Below are 19,116 nucleotides of genomic sequence, written 5' to 3'. Positions count from 1 at the left end.
CAGAAACTGGGAGGCCCAGAGAGACTCCTAAGTTGCCTTAGGAGTCTAAATGTTCAAAAGGCCTAGGAAGAAAAATGTGGCTTGGTGCCAGTGGTGCGACTCTGTGATGGGCACTTCATCCCGTGGAAGCAAATGAATGGTGTGTTTTGAAATTAAGCACTTAGTGATTATTATGTTAGAGGTCTTAAAACATTTAGCTCTCAACTTATCAGGCCTCCATGTATGACATTTCACGTTAGCCAAAACGGCTGTATTTTTTAAAGACCTAAAAGATAAAATACATACCAACTTTCAAAATTATAAACAAAGAATTAGAATGACAGATTACTACAGGTTAAAAGAAACTGTTATCTTGGGTGTACATACAAAAGGTTCTCTTCTGATTTGGGAGGGACATGCTCAGGTCACGATAATTAAACATTGTTTTTCTCTCCTTAGTTCCAGAAAGTTTAGCACGAAGTTGCAGCAGGCAAAAAGAACAGCTGGATCATGCATCTTTCAAATGGGAAAAACTTGTGCCCTTAATCATGGATGAACCTGTGAGGAAATACTTTAGAAAAGACTGAACTCATCCATCCTTTCCTAGAATATGCAATCTGATCAGCACTCCTAGAAAAGCAGAGGGGAAGGATTAAAAATAATAGTCTGTGTTTATTTTTGTCTGGGATCTATGGAAATGTAGGTTTATGACTTGACTTGGGCTCTTATAGTTAAAATAGATGGTGTATATAATAGCCCTTGCTGCCAGGCCTGGGCTGGGCCTCACTGGATTTCACGAGCTAAGTGGTGGATCGTGGGCCCTCTAGAGTTGCAGACAATTTCCATTCCTGTCTCAGGTTTGGAACTCCTTGCACCAAGCCCTCAGTGGAGTTCCTGACTGCATAGTGGCCAGCTGTGACCATTGCCCTGCCGTCTCCTACCCTCCACCTTCACAGTCACTGACCCCCATAACAAAGTCACAGTCAGGTCTCTGATAACCGTATTTAGTTATAGTTTGCTGGAAAGAGAGACACCCAATAGTTTAGGTCTTCTTCCACTATTTTATTTTTAGTATACAAACTAATATAGTTTATTTCAAGCTTGAAAATGATATTCTATTTCTTTTTTGCAATTTGATCTCAGATTTTTGATTTGTAGTGTGTTTTGGGGGACGAGTCTAGGTACTCTTTTTTTTTTAAACAGCTTTATTGAGATATAATTCATATAGTGTATAGACCATCCACTGAAAATATACAATTCAGTGGTTTTTAGTATATTCACAAAGTTGTGCAACCGTCACCAGATGTCATTTTAGAACAGGTTCATCACTCCAAAAAGAAATTCTATGCTTCTTACCAGTTACTCCCTATTTCCCCCACTCCCCTGTGATTGGCAACCATAGTCTACTTTCTGTCTCTGTAGATTTGCCTATTCTGGCCAATTTCATATAATTTGAAATCATTCAATATATGGTCATTTGTGACTGGCTTCTTTCACTTGGTCCATTCATGCTGTAGCATATGTCAGTACTTCATTCCTTTTTATTACTAAGTAGTATTCCACGGTATAGATATACCACATTTTATTCATTCATTCATCAGTTCATGGGTATTTGCATTGTTTCCACTTCTTGACTATTGTGAATAACATTGCAATGATCATTCATGTACACGTTTTTGTGTGGATGTGTGTTTTCATTTCTTTTGGGTACATATCTGTGAGTGGAATTGCCGGTTATGTGGTAACTTTACTATTCTCTGATTTTTTACAGAGCCAGGGGTCTCTGTCAAGATTTGGGTGAAGAGCACATATTTGAAAGGACAAAGAAAAGTCTTATTTCCAGGCTTCTAAAAAAGTGCTAAATGAATACTATACTCAATTAAATGTAACTTTTAATGATTATTGAATTGAAAAATATGAGGTGAAAAGGAAGTTAATCAAACACTCTCATTATTTGAGCCTTAAAGCTTTTATTTAATTGGGCTTTATCTCATTGACCTTCAAGTGACTTCATTATTTGGGAATCTAAAGTTAGCTTTATTTTTTTCCCTTTTTACTTTTCTCCTGTGTTCCTACTGCCATTTCAATACAACTTCCCCTAAGACTTGGTGCCGTATTTGTCAATATAGAGGAAGGTTTAGCCAATCTGCAAACAAAAAAAGAAGAAAAGAAAAAAGAAAACGCTCCTCCCCCAACAGTGGTTTTACATAAGCATTAACATATATTTCACTTGCTAATAAGGTACAACATTATACTAATCTAGTTGAATCTTTTCTTAGTCATCTGCCATCTGGTCTGTACCCTGAGTTACCCTTGAATTCCAGTTTAACACAGCAGACCCATCTAACCTCCCCAAAAGTTTAAAATTCAAATATGAGATCTTCACTGCTACTCAACTTATCAAAGAAGGCTGAGTTCAACCAGGGTCCAATCTTTCTGGGGTGGAATCTAGGAAAAACCCAAGTACTTTCTTGTAATACTGTGAGCAAAAGACTTCTGAGCCATTGACTCACTTTGTTCCAATACTCCACACCACCCTATGGCAAGAAGAAAACCAAAGTCTGACAAATTAAACCCCAACTTTCAAGGCTTTGAAAGCGCTGTGGAAATAATTTTCTTTCCTATTTTAGTGCTTCATAACCCTGATTATAATAATAAATAATGCTTCCTTCATGTCTAATGGGGCTGACATCATGTATCATGGCACTTTATCTGAGGAGGCATAAAAATAGAGCAAGAAATCATTACTAAAAATGCAAAGCAAATTTGAAAAATCAGCAAAGTTTAAAATGAAATCTTCCTGGTTGATTTCATGTGCTACTTGCCTAATGATATTGTAACAGATAATTATAACTCAATCTAGAACATTTTTCAACTTCTTCTGTGGTACTGCACGGCTTGGGTGACTCCTCTGTGTATACCTGGGCACATCTGTTGCTGAGGAAACTCTTGCTTCTGGGCACATAATGGCTACCTACTCTTTTTGTCTGCCCAGCATTCATTCCCCTCTTTTCTAGTAACCAGATTATTTTTAGGGAATTCCCTCTCCTGTATTGCATGCAGTTTTAGAGGGACCACCCTGCCATTCCCCTGATTAGGTGAGGGTCACGTGACCTGAGCCTGGCCAATCAGATGTTCTCTCTTGGTAATCTGACTCTTGAAGAGTGGAGCTTGTAAGACAAAGGTGGCAGGTAATGATTCCTCCAGAGGCACACTGAGGAGACTATCCTTAAAGCATGGAGCTGCTCTGGTCCTGGCCTTTCAGCCTTTCTAGATTTTTCCATTAAATTCTCTTATCCCCTTGTTAACTTTGTCAATTCACTTCTGTTTCTTGCAACAAAAACCCAGCTACCATGAGGTTCTTAGTGTGGCAGTACATGCACTCACCCACCAAACCTTACTTCAGAAGGAAAGGTCATGTCTATACCTTCTTAGAACAGAACATCTCTCACTGAGCACCCACCTATGGTTTAGATTTCAACTGTGGTACATTTTCTTCCTTAGAAGGCAGCACAGTATATTGGGAAGACAGTCCATGCCCTGGAGTCAAACTGCCTGTGTTAAAATCCTGGCTTTGTGTCTTAACTAAATCTCAGTTTCCTTATCTGTTAAAAAAGAATAGTAGCATCTACTTTACAAGGTAGTTGAGAAAATTAAATAAGATCATTCACATAAAGTGCTTAACCTGGTGCCTGGTACATAATAAATCCTCAACAACATTAACTATGGGGACAATAAGCTTAAATATACTTCCTTAGATTTCCTTTTATTTGGTCTGTGTGGCATCTCTCTTGAGATAATAGGATCAAGCAAATGTGATGTCCCTCAGATACAAAGATACATTATCAGGTGAAAATGTGTTTAGATTTATTCAGCAAGTAGTGATTGTAAGAACCTTGAGTCAGGGACTTTGTTGGAATAGAGCTCTCTGTATTTAATTATTATCTGTTACATTCTCTCTCTCTGTCTCTCTCTCTCCCATTACATCATCTCTTTGGCTTCCTCCTTTTTCCTTGACTCTTTATGGTCAAATCTTGAAGCTGAACAGTACCTCCAATTCAAGAAATAGTTATTGAGGACCAGGCCCTGAACATAAGGGTTAATTAGAATGCTTTCTGTCCTTAAGACTTAATACTCTCCCGCGTCTTCATGTCCATTTCTTTCCCTGACATTCATGCTCTTGGGAATTCTTACACAAATGGTCAAAAGGACTTCCTAACTGATCTTCCCTACTCTTCCTTCCAGCCCTCAAATCTCCCTGCTAGATTAATCTTCCTAAAATTCAGCTCTGACTACATATATCAGCAAAACCCCCTATAGCTCCTCATTACCCACCAAATAAGGCCACCCATCTTATCTCTAGTGTGTGGGGCTCTTACTATATGGTGTTACCTTTTCTTCTCTGTTGCCTCCCTTCTGTTCTCCATTGCCCTGACCATTGTCTCTTCCTTCCCAGCAGGATTTGCAATCCCCTCCCCACATGGGTCAAAACCCTGACTATTCTTTAAGGTTAGGAATAAATGCCACTTGTCTAAGTTTTTCCTGGTTTCCTAAAACACTCAAAGGCTCTCCCTCCCCTGAGCCTCTAGAGCACATTGTAACGCTGTCTCAGCTTTTTAGGACTCTGCCTTGTCTCATAGACACTGAGGTAAGACAGAGAGGACTCCTGGACTGTAAGAAAAGAGACTCTGAAATGTACTTCCAAGGAAAGAGTGGGGAATTTAGCTTTCTCTGGAAAATTTAAAGAAAGAAATATATATTTCAGGGAAATTTTTTTATAAGGTTCTGTCCTGCCTGGAAGTCAGTCAATGAACTAATGTCTGCCAAAAGTTTGGGCTAATTAAAATTCTAGTAAATTTCTTGAGATAGTTTAAATTTCTTGAGACAGCACACACATTTAGTTTAGAATGGAGAACACTAGCACAGACTCTCACGAAGAGATTAAGGACTAACATGGAGGTATTTTCACTTTGCCAAAGGAAATAGTAGTCATGATAAAATCCTAAAGGATGGGTTGTTTTGAGATTCTCTGTACCTTCTTGGGACTAGATAAGTTATTTTTCTTTCTTCCATGGTGAGTTGGGTCCTGGGATCCTTATCCAGTTCATTTCATGGTTCTTTGCAGAAACTTTGAGTACATGAGTCCCTATCAGGAAACAGTGTGAAAGAGGAGAGATATTGTATTGTCAGCACTTATCACATGTATGTTTAACTTCCATATCAAACCATAAGACACATACTACTTTCTCCATTTTTACAGGTGTCAGAATATTAATATTAGAGAGGTTTATGGACTTGTCCAGGATTACACAGTAAGTGTTGAAGTGGGTATTCAAACTGAGGTCCCACTCTTTCTGATTCCATTCAAACTTCCCACCACCCCTTTCTTATCTGTTCTCTTTTATTGACTTTCTCTCCCATATGGCCCTAGAGCCATCCTACTCCCCAACTCCTTGCCCCAACTCCCCACTGACCTTTCCCACTAACATATCAATCTAAGGCCTGTCCTTCACCTTCCAAAAGAATCAAAGGGAACTTTTCCTGTGTTTCTTTCCTTCAGGACTAGGTTACAAGCCATCTCAGAGATGATTTTGAGCTAAATTATCAGTCATATATCATGACTCAGAGACTACAATTTATTCACCTATGATTGCAGATTTATTTATTCCTCCTTTTAGTTCTATCAGTTTTGCCTTGTGTATTTTGAAGTTTATGTTAAAAGGCACACGTGAATTTAGGATTGTTACATCTTTCTGATGAATTGACTCTTATCATTATGAAATGTTTCTCTCTATCTCTGGTAATATTCCTTGAAGTCTACTTTGATAATATGGCCACATCACTTTTTATGGTTGGCATTTGTATAATAATATTTTTTTCCATACTTTTACTTTCAACCTCTTTGAGTCCTTATATTTAATCTGTCTCCTGTAAACAGCATATAGTTGAGTCATTGAGTCATTTTTTAAAAAAAATCAAGTCTGATAGTCTCTGTCTTTTAATTGGAGTGTTTAATTCATTAACATTTAATGTAATTATTGACATAGCTGGATTTATGTATCCCATCTTCCTATTTGTTTTCTGTTTGTTTGTTTTCATGAAGTACTGCATTTGAATAGGAAACTCATGGATACAATGCTTCTACCCTTATTTGGTAATATATTTTAGAATACCTTAGCCCATGAAGTAAGGGGTCTTTCAGATATTACTCAGGTGTTGCCGGGTAAACATCTGAATTTTTTGCCTATCAGTAAGGAAATGCCCAAATTATTTGACACTTAAGCTATTTTCAGTTTTTACTTCTATAAATGGCAGCTCAGAGACCATCTTAGCCCATGCCTTTTACCCCATTTTGGGCTGATATAATACAATAGAGTTCCAGAAGAAGGATCATTGAGTCAGAGTATTAAACATGTGTATAGTTAATGGTACACATTACTGTGTTGCTTTCCAAGTGGGTGGTGGCAATTTACTATGCAACCAGCAGTGCATGAGAGTGCCAATTTTGCCACACCTTTACCAGCATTGGATGTTTTCATGTAATTTAAAAAATATTTTATTTACAAATTTAATTATACCTTAACTTTTGGGATTATATTTAGTATATCTTAATTTTTTTTATGTTCTGTAAGAACCTCAGAGCAGTAGGGGAAAATACAAAATCACTATTATGCTGAGAATTCTAAAGACTGTTTTTATATAGGCAGAGTGAAAAATTGTAGAGAAGATCCAGGGAGACTAAAGAATTCCCTGGTTGATTCCTGAGGAGCACAATTGCTACTTAATAGATCTCTCCATCCCCTCCTTTGCAAAAATCTCATGCCAAGTCTATATTCTGTTTCATTCTAAGGCATTGTCTCAAAAGGAATTTGCAAGATGCAAATTTTGATGCACCTAAGGGACAACTATGTGCTTAGAATAGTGATGCGCGCCCCACCCCCCCACATCAGGGAAAAATGAAAATCTTTGCTAATTAGGTACCTTTGTAGTAAGGAAACACGATTTCTATTATGCAACCGAGTATGAACATTTCTTTCATTATAAACTGCAATTCTTCTTTGCTACGTGAAAGCAAGAACTAATTTTATTTTCAGATCAATAGTTGGTGTGATGAATTAATAGATGTGAAATGTTGATATAGTGTAAAATAGCAAATTAGGCTGGTTGAGTTTGGGAGCATCTTTCTCATCAGACCACATGGCTATGGACAGGTTGCATGAATCACAGTAGGTTGTTGCTCTGGAGTTTTCTGGGTTGTAGAGACCTTCCTGATTGAGACAGGCCTCCTGAAAGATCACAATGGGACTTTGAATAAATGCTTTCATCTTTCAGGCTTGTCTCATAAAATTGGTGTGGTTCTGAAATGTGTTTTCTAAAGGGGTGTAATGTGCATCTGCTTTCTGCTGGGCAGGCTGAGCCAATAATGATTGCAATCAATAAGAAACTCTTTCATCACTAGAGTTTTATGATAGCGGCTTTAAGGGTCTCCTGACATGAGATGAACTCAGTTAAGTTTCATTGGTAATTTGCCAGATATACTTCATGAAATATACTCAGAGGAGTTCAGAATTCATTTTCACCTGCACCTATTGAAAGCCTCCAAAGATTATAGGAGACCCAAACCCATTTCCAACCTGGCCAGCACCTGAGGGTACTAGCCTACACAATCGGCTCCCAGCTGTCTCAACCAGTTTTCACAGGGACATTGGCTGGCACAGATTTTCTTTCTTTTTTAAAAAAATATTTATTTATTTTCTTTATTTTATTTTTGGCTGTGTCAAGTCTTAGTTGCAGCATGAGGGATCTTTTGTTGTGGCGCGCGGGCTTCTCTCTAGTTGTAGCTTGTGGGCTCTCCCTAGTTGTGGTGTGTGGGTTTTTTTTCTCTCTAGTTGTGGCGCACGGGCTCCAAGGTGCATGGGCTCTGTAGTTTGCAGCATGCGGGATCTCTCATTGAGGAGCACGAAGGTCAGTAGTTGCGGCACACGGGCTTAGTTGCCCCCCACCCCGCATGTGAGATCTTAGTTCCCTGACCAGGGATCGAACCGTGTCCCCTGCATTGGAAGGTGGATTTTTTATCACTGGACCACCAGGGAGGTCCCTGGCATGGATTTTCTATCCCAGCTTTATTCCTCTCCTTTACCTGTCTTTCCTCTAACTGCCCCTCCCCACCCCTACACACATACACACTCACATACCCTATCTAGTTGCCCTTTCCCCACCCCAGGAGATATTCCAGTTTTGATGGTGTCCTAAGCTCTAGCAGCCTTCATGAAACTTTAAAAAAAAAACATAAAACACTCCTAAATTATTTTTGAGTTGTAGTGATGCTTTACAGCTATAATTCCACCTAAGCCTTACAATGGTATTTTGAGAAAGTAATAATTATTTTATAGAGGAGGAAATTGAGGCTCAGAAAAGTTAAGCAACTTTCCAAAGGTCATGCAACTATGACTTGGTGGATGAGGGATACTGAACCCAGATCTAATTTGACTTCAAAGCCCATAACCTTGCCAGATACTACTTTGGCTTCTAGGGAGAACTAGGTAACTGAACACTTGCTTTAACTTTGTCTAGACCAGTGAGTAGGTGAATAATCCATACTTTACTTGCTCAAATGAAAGGTTGTGTGTAGATATGCTTTATAAGTGCAAAAAGCACTATAGAAGTATAAGTGGATATCATAATATGTGATGTGATTGTTACTTGTTTGAAGGTCAGCAAAGACATCTAGGTCCAAGGATCTCCTGACATCCTGGCAAGGCTTCTAGAAGTGTCTTTGTACTTAATTCTTTGGGTTGATGGGTCTGGCCCACCTTACTTCTTCTACCTCCGCCATCCTTGGCCAGCACCAATTTATCTATTAGGCATACTAGGCACGGTGCCTAGGGCCCATGGTACTTTTAGAGGTCCACAAAAATGTTTTAGTTTCTTTAAAATCAGAAGAAAAAATCTGAATAGAATCCAGCCTGGATTTTATTTGTGACTCCGTCACAAAATAAAATTTTTAGTATATATAATATAATTTTAAATATATGTATATTTTAAATGGAAGAAACAGCCCATGAAGGCAAAAGTGCCTGGGGTCTGTGAAAGTAATAATGTGGTGCTGACCTCAGCTCCTTCTGGCTGGGGCCGTCGATGGGTCCAATCTGAAGTCTGCACTCCAGGCCACAGCCCCACTCTCCAGTGGGGTTTGGAGTTAAGTTTGGGTGCTGTGAGCTAGGGTTGGTTAGCCAGTTATAACCAATCTTAGTTGGTTTGTGGGCTCTCATGTATGTCCCTGCTTACCATGTGTGTCCTGAGACTTCTAGCCCACACTGCTTTCTCTGTCTGAATGCTTTCCCTTCCAATCTTTACCTGCCTAACTCCTGTTCAGCCTTTGAGATAGCTTAACTATCACTTCCTTAGAAAGTCTTCCCTGACAACCTCTTCCCAATCTAAATTTTGTATCCTTGGTGTAATCTAGAGCAGGGGTCCCCAACCCCCGGGTCGAGGACCAGTACTGGTCGGCGGCCTGTTAGGAACGGGGCCGCACAGCAGATGAGCGGCAGGCGAGTGAGCGAAGCTTCATCTGCCGCTAAACCATCCCCCCATTTACATTACCACCTGAACCATCCCTCCCATCGCTCGCAGTGCCGCCTGAAAAAACCCCTCACCCCAGGGTCTATGGAAAAATTGCCCTCCACAAAACTGGTCCCTGGTGCCCAAAATGTTGGGGACCACTGATCTAGAGCATCTTGATTCACCTATGAAGTACTTGCTACACTCCATTGCTGTGTTTATTTGTCTGAATCCCATAATGGCTTAAGATCTATCTTCCTCTCCCTCAAAATGGGAGAAAATATTTGCAAACAAATCAATGGACAAAGGATTAATCTCCAAAATATATAAACAGCTCATGCAGCTCAATATTAAAAAAACAAACAACCCAATCCAAAAATGGGCAGAAGACCTAAATAGACATTTCTCCAAAGAAGACATACAGATGGCCAAGAAGCACATGAAAAGCTGCTCAACATCACTAATTATTAGAGAAATGCAAATCAAAACTACAGTGAGGTATCACCTCACACCAGTTGGAATGGGCATCATCAGAAAATCTATACACAACAAATGCTGGAGAGGGTGTGGAGAAAAGGGAACCCTCTTGCACTATTGGTGGGAACATAAATTGATACAGCCACTATGGAGAACAGTATGGAGGTTCCTTAAAAAACTAAAAATAGAATTACCATATGACCCAGCAATCCCACTACTGGGCATATACCCAGGGAAAACCATAATTCAAAAAGACACATGCACCCCAATGTTCATTGCAGCACTATTTACAATAGCCAGGTCATGGAAGCTACCTAAATGCCCATCGGCAGACAAATGGATAAAGAAGATGTGGTACATATATACAATGGAATATTACTCAGCCATAAGAAGGAACGAAATTGGGTCATTTGTAGAGATGTGGATAGATCTAGAGACTGTCATACAGAGTGAAGCAAGTCAGAAAGAGAAAAACAAATATCGTATATTAACACATATATGTGGAACGTAGAAAAATGGTACAGATGAACCAGTTTGCAGGGCAGAAATTGAGACACAGATGTAGAGAACAAACGTATGGGAGGAAAGCGGGGGTGGGTGGAGGTGGTGGTGGGATGAATTGGGAGATTGGGATTGACATGTATACACTGATGTGTATAAAATGGATGACTAATAAGAACCTGCTGTATAAAAAAAAAATAAAATTCAAAACAAAAACAAAACTTAACAACAAAAAACCAAACAACCTGATTGAAAATGAGCAAAAGACTTGAATAGATATTTCTCCAAAGAAGAGATACAAATGGCCAATAAGCACATGAAAAGATGCTCATTAGGGAAATGCAAATCAAAACTGCAACGAGATACCACCTTACACCCATTAGGACGGCTACTATCAAAAAAAATAGAATATGAGTGTTTGCAAGGACATGGAGAAATTGGGACCCTGGTGTACTACTGGTGGAAATTGGTACCGTCACTATGGAAAACAATATGGTGTTTCCTCAAGTAATTAAAGATAGAATTACTATATGATCCAGCAATTCCACTTCGCCACATATATCCCAAAGAATTGAAAGTAGGATCTCAAAGAGATATTTGTACACCCATGTTCATAGCAGCATTATTCGTAATAACTAAACCATGCAAGCAGCTCAAGTGTCCATCAGTGGATGAATGGATAAGCAAAATGTGGATATACATGCAATGGAATATTGTTCAGTCTTAAAAAGGAAGGAGATTCTGCAGTATGTTTACAACATGGATGAATCTTGGGGACATTATGCTAAATGAAATTAGCCAGCCAGAAAAAGATACATACTGTATGATCCCACTTATATGAGGTACTTAGAATAGTCAAAATCATACAAACAGAAAGTAGACTGGTGGTTACCAGGGGCTGGGGGCAAGGAATAACGGGGAGTTATTGTTTAATGGGTATAGAGCTTCAGTTTCACAAGATGAAAACAGTTATGGGGATGGACAGAGGTGATTTTTGCACAACAATGTGAACGTATTTGATACCGCTGAACTGTACACTTAAAAAATGGTTAAGATGGGAAAAAAATTGTTTATCATGAAATATATCAAATACAAAGTGTAAATAAAATACATATGTATAATTTAAAGAATAAAAAAAAAAGATCTATCTTCCTCTGTTACATCTATGCATTTTCACTGGGTATCTCTGGTACCTAGTACAGGGCCTGATACTTGCTAGATGCTTGATAAATACTTGTTGAATGAACTAATGATTGATAAAATGTCTTCATAGCCAACCAAGTCCTGTAACCAGTGGTCCAGGGCAAGCTCTGGGCCATATCCATACAACCTTCCCATGCCTTCCCATCGTGTTGGATCTCCCACACGATAGAGTTCCAACTCATTGAGCTCTAGCTTGCTTGGTTACCTTGAATAGCGCCTCAGATCCCCTGGGATTGGGGCTCACCTTCCACTAGTCAGAAATTAGACTGACACTTCTACCTGGATGAGACAACCATACTGAAAGTTTGCCCAGTTTACTTCTGTGATATGGGGTCAGATCTTTGGCAAGCATGACTAGCACCCTCCCTGGTTCCTGAGTGTTCAGTTCTTGTCTGAATTCATCCCTTATGAGCTCTGCTTCAAGACTACTTCACTGTGGTGTGGATTCTGCTTTGGTCTCAGATTCCTCTTTCTCTTCCATGGCTTCTGTGTCTCTATAGGTTTCATGCTGCTGCTCATCCTAGGATAAAACAGAAGTTACAGAAAGCCTCAGCTGAAATGGAAGAGGTTTATCTATCAAGCCATTATCAACCATTAACACCAAGTGACTTTCTTTTCTGAATTCTTGCAATTCAGGTGAAGCTGAGGAAATATGAGGCATGATCAATACTTCAAAAATTTTTCATTATGAATCAATATATATTCATTGTTGAAGATTTGTAATATAAAATAAGCAAAAGAAAAAATAAAAATCATTCAATAAATGTTTTTCTTTTTGCTCACCTACATTTTCAATTTTTCGACATTCAATATGTTTTTTTTGTTTTTTTTCTTTTTTTTGCGGTACGCAGGTCTCTCACTGTTATGGCCTCTCCCGTTGCGGAGCACAGGCTCCGGACGCACAGGCTCAGCGGCCATGGCTCAGGGGCTCAGCCGCTCCGTGGCATGTGGGATCTTCCCGGACTGGGGCACGAACCCGTGTGCCCTGCATCGGCAGGCAGACTCTCAACCACTGCGCCACCAGGGAAGCCCCTGTATTATTATTATTTTTAATTTAATTTAATTTTTTATTTCTTTACAATGGTGTGTTAGTTTCTGCTTTATAACAAAGTGAATCAGTTATACATATACATATGTTCCCATATCTCTTCCCTCTTGCATCTCCCTCCTTCCCACCCTCCCTATCCCACCCCTCCAGGCGGTCACAAAGCACTGAGCTGATCTACCTGTGCTATGTGGCTGCTTCCCACTAGCTATCTACCTTACGTTTGGTACTGTATATATGTCCATGCCTCTCTCGCGCTTTGTCACAGCTTACCCTTCCCCCTCCCCATATCCTCAAGTCCATTCTCTAGAAGGTCTGTGTCTTTATTCCTGTCTTACCCCTATGTTCTTCATGACTTTTTTTTTTTCTAAAATTCCATATATATGTGTTAGCATGCAGTGTTTGTCTTTCTCTTTCTGACTTACTTCACTCTGTATGACAGACTCTAGGTCTATCCACCTCATTACATATAGCTCAATTTCGTTTCTTTTTATGGCTGAGTAATATTCCATTGTATATATGTGCCACATCTTCTTTATCCATTCATCCGATGATGGACACTTAGGTTGTTTCCATCTCTGGGCTATTGTAAATAGAGCTGCAATGAACATTTTGGTACATGACTCTTTTTGAAGTATGGTTTTCTCAGGGTATATGCCCAGTAGTGGGATTGCTGGGTCATATGGTAGTTCTATTTGTAGTTTTTTAAGGAACCTCCATACTGTTCTCCACAGTGGCTGTATCAATTTACATTCCCACCAACAGTGCAAGAGGGTTCCCTTTTCTCCACACCCTCTCCAGCATTTATTGTTTCTAGATTTTGTGATGATGGGCATTCTGACTGGTGTGAGATGATAGCTCATTGTAGTTTTGATGTGCATTTCTCTCATGATTAATGATGCTGAGCATTCTTTCATGTATTTGTTGGCAGTCTGTATGTCTTCTTTGGAGAAATGTCTATTTAGGTCTTCTGCCCATTTTTGGATTGGGTTATTTGTTTTTTTGTTATTGAGCTGCATGAGCTGTTTGTAAATTTTGGAGATTAATCCTTTGTCAGTTGCTTCATTTGAAAATATTTTCTCCCATTCTGAGGGTTGTCTTTTGGTCTTGTTTATGGTTTCCTTTGCTGTGCAAAAGCTTTGAAGTTTCATTAGGTCCCATTTGTTTATTTTTGTTTTTATTTCCATTTCTCTAGGAGGTGGGTCAGAAAGGATCTTGCTGTGATTTATGTCATAGAGTGTTCTGCCTATGTTTTCCTCTAAGAGTTTGATAGTTTCTGGCCTTACATTTAGGTCTTTAATCCATTTTGAGTTTATTTTTGTGTATGGTGTTAGGGAGTGATCTAATCTCATACTTTGACATGTACCTGTCCAGTTTTCCCAGCACCACTTATTGAAGAGGCTGTCCTTTCTCCACTGTACATTCCTGCCTCCTTTATCAAAGATAAGGTGACCATATGTGCGTGGGTTTATCTCTGGGCTTTCTATCCTGTTCCATTGATCTATCTTTCTGTTTTTGTGCCAGTACCATACTGTCTTGATTACTGTAGCTTTGTAGTATAGTCTGAAGTCAGGGAGACTGATTCCTCCAGTTCCATTTTTCTTTCTCAAGACTGCTTTGGCTATTCGGGGTCTTTTGTGTTTCCATACAAATTGTGAAATTTTTTGTTCTAGTTCTGTGAAAAATGCCAGTGGTAGTTTGATAGGGATTGCATTGAATCTGTAGATTGCTTTGGGTAGTACAGTCATTTTCACAATGTTGATTCTTCCAATCCAAGAACATGGTATATCTTTCCATCTATTTGTATCATCTTTAATTTCTTTCATCAGTGTCTTATAATTTTCTGCATACAGTTCTTTTGTTTCCTTAGGTAGGTTTATTCCTAGATATTTTATTCTTTTTGTTGCAATGGTAAATGGGAGTGTTTTCTTGATTTCACCTTCAGATTTTTCATCATTAGTGTATAGGAATGCCAGAGATTTCTGTGCATTAATTTTGTATCCTGCTACTTTACCAAATTCATTGATTAGCTCTAGTAGTTTTCTGGTAGCATCTTTAGGATTCTCTATGTATAGTATCATGTCATCTGCAAACAGTGACAGCTTTACTTCTTCTTTTCCGATTTGGATTCCTCTTATTTCCTTTTCTTCTCTGATTGCTGTGGCTAAAACTTCCAAAACTATGTTGAATAAGAGTGGTGAGAGTGGGCAACCTTGTCTTGTTCCTGATCTTAGTGGAAATGCTTTCAGTTTTTCACCATTGAGAACGATGTTTGCTGTGGGTTTGTCATATATGGCCTTTATTATGTTGAGGAAAGTTCCCTCTATGCCCACTTTCTGCAGGGTTTTTATCATAAATCAGTGCTGAATTTTGTCGAAAGCTTTTTCTGCATCTATTGAGATGATCATATGGTTTTCTCCTTCAATTTGTTAATATGGTGTATCACATTGATTGATTTGCATATATTGAAGAATCCTCGCATTCCTGGAGTAAACCCCACTTGATCATGATGTATGATCCGTTTAATGTGCTGTTGGATTCTGTTTGCTAGTATTTTGTTGAGGATTTTTGCATCTATGTTCATCAGTGATATTGGCCTGTAGTTTTCTTTCTTTGTGACGTCCTTGTCTGGTTTTGGTATCAGGGTGATGGTGGCCTCGTAGAATGAGTTTGGGAGTGTTCCTCCCTCTGCTATATTTTGGAAGAGTTTGAGAAGGATAGGTGTTAGCTCTTCTCTAAATGTTTGATAGAATTCGCCTGTGAAGCCATCTGGTCCTGGGCTTCTGTTTTTTGGAAGATTTTTAATCGCAGTTTCAATTTCAGTGCTTGTGATTGGCCTGTTCATATTTTCTATTTCTTCCTGATTCAGCGTTGGCAGGTTGTGCATTTCTAAGAATTTGTCCATTTCTCCCAGGTTGTCCATTTTATTGGCATAGAGTTGCTTGTAGTAATCTCTCATGATCTTTTGTATTTCTGCAGTGTCAGTTGTTACTTCTCCTTTTTCATTTCTAATTCTATTGATTTGAGTCTTCTCCCTTTTTTTCTTGATGAGTCTGGCTAATGGTTTATCAATTTTGTTTATCTTCTCAAAGAACCAGCTTTTAGTTTTATTGATCTTTGCTATCGTTTCCTTCATTTCTTTTTCATTTATTTCTGATCTGATTTTTATGATTTCTTTCCTTCTGCTAACTTCAGGGTTTTTTTGTTCTTCTTTCTCTAATTGCTTTAGGTGCAAGGTTAGGTTGTTTATTCGAGATGTTTCCTGTTTCTTAAGGTAGGATTGTATTGCTATAAACTTCCCTCTTAGAACTGCTTTTGCTGCTTCCCATAGATTTTGGGCCGTTGTGTCTCCATTGTCATTTGTATCTAGGTATTTTTTGATTTCCTCTTTGATTTCTTCAGTGATCACTTCATTAGTAAGTAGTGTATTGTTTAGCCTCCATGTGTTTGTATTTTTTACAGATCTTTTCCTGTAATTGATATCTAGTCTCATAGCATTGTGGTCAGAAAAGATACTTGATACGATTTCAATTTTCTTAAATTTACCAAGGCTTGATTTGTGACCCAAGATATGATCTATCCTGGAGAATGTTCCATGAGCACTTGAGAAAAATGTGTATTCTGTTGTTTTTGGATGGAATGTCCTATAAATAGGAATTAAGTCCATCTTTTTAAATGTATCATTTAAAGCTTGTGTTTCCTTATTTATTTTCATTTTGGATGATCTGTCCATTGGTGAAAGTGGGGTGTTAAAGTCCCCTATTATGAATGTGTTACTGTCGATTTCCCCTTTTATGGCTGTTAGTATTTGCCTTATGTATTGAGGTGCTCCTATGTTGGGTGCATAAATATTTACAATTGTTATATCTTCTTCTTGGATCGATCCCTTGATCATCATGTAGTGTCCTTCTTTGTCTCTTCAAATAGTCTTTATTTTAAAGTCTATTTTGTCTGATATGAGAATTGCTACTCCAGCTTTCTTTTGGTTTCCATTTGCATGAAATATCTTTTTCCATCCCCTTAGTTTCAGTCTGTATGTGTCTCTAGGTCTGAAGTGGGTCTCTTGTAGACAGCAAATATATGGGTCTTGTCTTTTGGTGGGAGCATTTAGTCCATTTACATTTAAGGTAATTATTGATATGTATGTTCCTATTCCCATTTTCTTAATTGTTTGGGGTTTGTTATTGTAGGTCTTTTCCTTCTCTTGTGTTTCTTTATTAGAGAAGTTCCTTTAGCAATTGTTGTAAAGCTGGTTTGATGGTGCTGAACACTCTCAGCTTTTGCTTGTCTGTAAAGGTTTTAATTTCTCCATCAAATCTGAATGAGATCTTTGCTGGGTAGAGTAATCTTGGTTGCAGGTTTTTCTCCTTCATCACTTTAAATATGTCCTGTCAATCCCTTCTGGCTTGCAGAGTTTCTGCTGAAAGATCAGCTGTTAACCTTATGGGGATTCCCTTGTGTGTTATTTGTTGTTTTTCCCTTGTGCTTTTAATATGTTTTCTTGTATTTAATTTTTGACAGTTTGATTAATATGTGTCTTGGCGTATTTCTTCTTGGATTTATCCTGTATGGGACTCTCTGTGCTTCCTGGACTTGTCTAACTATTTCCCTTCCCATATTAGGGAAGTTTTCAACTATAATCTCTTCAGATATTTTCTCAGTCCCTTTCTTTTTCTCTTCTTCTTCTGGAACCCCTATAATTCGAATGTTGGTGTGTTTAATGTTGTCCCAGAGGTCTCTGAGACTGTCCTCAGTTCTTTTCATTCTTTTTTCTTTATTCTGCTCTGCAGTAGTTATTTCCACTATTTTATCTTCCAGGTCACTTATCAGTTCTTCTGCCTCAGTTATTTTGCTATTGATCCCATCTAGAGTATTTTTAATTTCATTTATTGTGTTGTTCATTGTTGTTTGTTTCATCTTTAGTTCTTCTAGGTCCTTGTTAAATGTTTCTTGCATTTTGTCTACTCTATTTCCAAGATTTTGGATCATCTTTACTATCATTATTCTGAATTCTTTTTCAGGTAGACTGCCTATTTCCTCTTCATTTGTTAGGTCTGGTGGGTTTTTATCTTGCTCCTTCATCTGCTGTGTTTTTCTGTCTTCTCATTTTGCTTATCTTACTGTGTTTGGGGTCTCCTTTTTGCAGGCTGCAGGTTCGTAGTTCCCGTTGTTTTTGGTGTCTGTCCCCAGTGGCCAAGGTTGGTTCAGTGGGTTGTGTAGGCTTACTGGTGGAGGGGACTAGTGCCTGTGTTCTGGTGGATGAGGCTGGATCTTGTCTTTTTGTTGGGCAGGTCCACGTCTGGTGGTGTGTTTTGGGGTGTCTGTGGACTTATTATGATTTTAGGCAGCCTCTCTGCTAATGCGTGTGGTTGTGTTCCTGTCTTGCTAGTTGTTTGGCATAGGATGTCCAGCACTGTAGCTTGCTGGTCGTTGAGTGAAGCTGGGTGCTGGTGTTGAGATGGAGATCTCTGGGAGATTTTCGCCGTTTGATATTATGTGGAGCTGGGAGGTGTCTTGTGGACCAGTGTCCTGAAGTTGGCTCTCCCACCTCAGAGGCACAGCACTGACTCCTGGCTGCAGCACCAAGAGCCTTTCATCCACACGGCTCAGAATAAAAGGGGGAAAAAGTAGAAAGAAAGAATTAGTATAAGTAGAAAGAAAGAAAGAAGGGAGGGAGGAAGGAGGGAAGGAAAAAAAGAAAGAAGGTAAAGTAAAATAAAATAAAGTAAGATAAAATATAATAAAGTTATTAAAATAAAAAATAATTATTAAGAGAAAAAAAGAAAAAAAATTAAAAAAAAAAACGGATGGATAGAACCCTAGGATAAATGGTGGAAGAAAAGCTGTACAGACAAAATCTCACACAGAAGCATACACATACACACTCACAAAAAGAGGAAAAGGGGAAAAAATCATAAATCTTGCTCTCAAAGTCCACCTCCTTAATTTGGGATGATTCATTGTCTATTCATGTATTCCACAGATGCAGGGTATATCAAGTTGATTGTGGAGCTTTAATCCGCTGCACCTGAGGCTGCTGGGATTTCCCTTTCTCTTCTTTGTTCTCACAGCTGCCAGGGGCTTAGCTTTGGATTTGGCCCCGCCTCTGCGTGTAGGTCGCTGGAGGGCGTCTGTTCTCCGCTCAGACAGGACGGGGTTAAAGGAGCCGCTGATTCGTGGGCTCTGGCTTACTCAGGCCGGGGAGGAGGGAGGGGCACGGAGTGCGGGGAGGGCCTGCGGCAGCAGAGGCCGGCGTGCGTTCTCTCGGGGAAGTTGCCCCTGGATCCTGGGACCCTGGCAGTGGCGGGCTGCACAGGCTCCCCGCAAGGGGGATGTGGATAGTGACCTGT

This window comes from Globicephala melas, chromosome 9 (assembly GCF_963455315.2).
Source record: "Globicephala melas chromosome 9, mGloMel1.2, whole genome shotgun sequence".
In the NCBI taxonomy this organism is placed as follows: domain Eukaryota; kingdom Metazoa; phylum Chordata; class Mammalia; order Artiodactyla; family Delphinidae; genus Globicephala; species Globicephala melas.
The sequence above is the reverse complement of the archived record's forward strand: the minus strand, read 5'-3'. Positions refer to the sequence as shown.